This window comes from Berghia stephanieae, chromosome 5, assembly GCF_034508935.2.
Source record: "Berghia stephanieae isolate SIO BIC M18660-M18661 chromosome 5, UCSD_Bste_1.3, whole genome shotgun sequence".
NCBI lineage: Eukaryota > Metazoa > Mollusca > Gastropoda > Nudibranchia > Aeolidiidae > Berghia > Berghia stephanieae.
Genome location: NC_088364.1, coordinates 53174830 through 53177329, shown reverse-complemented (window position 1 = coordinate 53177329; position 2500 = coordinate 53174830).

Sequence of the window (2500 nt, the reverse complement as noted above, 5' to 3'; positions counted from 1 at the left end):
ATGTTTTAAATTAAAAGTGGCAAAAGCGAAAACAAACACAAAATTCAAACAGGTTTTACTTTAAAACAATTTTTGTTTTTAATTTTGTGTGTGGCTACTAAACGTTTCTTTTAAAATGCCAATACGGCGTCTCATTGAAGATGTCTAGTTTTCAATACCTGCGGTTGAAATGCTCCATCCCCCAACCCCCAAATGTCAACCAAAGTTTGAAATAATTTGTCATTGTTATTGGCGTGTGGACGGGCTCTTAGTTCCCTTTGTGCCGCTATGTGGTTTTGTGGTATGACACTGGCTTTCGGATCGGAAGGTCCTGGGTTCAAGCCTCGCTCGGCGCATAGTTGAGTCCTTGGAAAAGACTCTTTACTAACTTTATCTCACCGTACTCAGGTGTAAAATGAGTACCTTGCCGTTTCCAGCTTTGTCTCTGTCCGAAAAAATTGTAATATCGCCTAACACGAGTCATGTCACGTACTACATGTTTAGTATTGCTGTTGCCAAGGACCCCTTGTAATGCGCTTTGAGCATTTTTAATGGGTATTGCGCTATATAAAAAAGCTAAATTGTTTTCCACGCTGTCCCATGTATTATGTATGATTGGATTCAAAGCGGGCAAAATAGCTGGTCAAGAATCAATGAATAGGATAACATTATCCTTTTAAAACTTTTAAACTTCATTCGACCGATGGGCAAGTGTGTTACAATTATCATGTTAGAAAATAATATATTTTTTTCCAATCGACAATTTGTGACGTATAACAAATGAATTACATGTCAAAGTGACACTAAGCTGCTCGAAGCTGTGGATATCTTTATGTTGTATATGACCTTATGCATGTGTTGTTTTATTTATCATTATTTCTAGGACGTAATGGCTGAATCATGTCCAATTTGTGCTCTCAATAATTTTATCGGGGACTCAAGACCCATAAATTGCAAATGGAATAATAAAATGTAAGGAAAGAAAACGTTGATAAGCTCTCAAATCCTCATTTTATTAGTATTTAGTGTATAATATATTGTCACAACGTCGAAGTTCCCGATGTTCCAAATTCACCGAGGAGGGTCAGCCTTAATCCTTCGCCCATCAACTGATCTCCCATCCCATAAATTGCGTGATCAATGTTTCTTCCGGTGACATGTTTGTTGGCCGTCTGACCTATTGCTCTGGGCGGAGTGTCGAAGTAGGCCGTTCTTACACAGATAGACTACTGGTCAATGGTTAATTTTAGACATGCAGCATCCAAATTCATCCTACCTTGTTTCTATATTTACCTTGATTGATGAGTTGAAAACCGTCTGCACTCCTTGGCTATGACTAATGTAATAATATATTATATATGATACATTGTGTTTTTATTCTTTTCTTATGCATGTGTTTTCTTGAATGTTTGTTTTGTTTGGGTTGTTTTGAGTGCATGTTACTTTTACCGTGCGGCGATGTGGTCTAGAGGTAGAACACTCGCCTTTGGAACGGAGCTCCAGAATACGAGTCCCGCTCTGAGCGGCGCATAGTTTAGTCCTTAGAAAAGACTCTTCACACAACATTCTCTCATCGTACTCGTGTGTAAAATGAGTACCTGGCCGCTAACAGCGTTGTCTATGTCGGGGGGAAATTTGTAATATCGCCTATCAGCCGTCATGTCTCGTACTACTTGTTAAGTGTTGCTGTTGGCTAGGGATCCCTTGTAAAGCGCTTTGAGCAAGTTAGGTGAACATTGCATTATATAAATGCTCAAGTTTTTTGGATTTTTTAAAACTTCATCATGAGGTACGGGCTAGTGCTAAAATAACAATTCAGGGGGGGACAGCATGACTCAGCGGTACGGTCTTTGCTTCGTACCCGAAAGGTACAGTTCGATCATCTGCCGCTGCGCTGTGTGGCCTTGAGCAAGTCACCTCGCCCTAGCTTAATTTGCGGTGCTGCACTGCGGCTGACGCCTGGGTTATTCCAGTCTTCCCTTGGAATAGACCCTAGAGACAAATTTCATCTATGGGATGAATAAAGGGAATTTTATCTTTCATCCTTATATAGGATTAAATGACCTTACATATTTATCAGTAGATCAATACCAAATGAAGTCAACGAAATAGTCCGGGTAGTCATTTCTTATTATTTTCCCCTCTCCCTAAATGAAAATATGTGACGTCAGTTAAAAATCGTTAAATTTCACTAAACTTAAATTTTTAAAAAAAGAAATATCATTTAATTTTTTTAAAATGTCTTTTACTTAGAGATGACGAAATCGAAATGGATTGAGGGGTTAGAATATACGATTTCTTACACTCTTGCGTTTTGGAATTCGAACTTTGTTCCCAATGTTCACTCACAACATTGAAAGTCATCTTTACTCATTTCTCACAAATACATTCCGCTTATGGAGCAATCTACTTGCTGGTGTTAAGCTTCTGAGCAATACTGAGGCCATCAAATATGCACCTCAGACTACCAGCAGAGTAGCATCATGTCTTCCTTTTCTCTTGGATATGCATATCGACAGTG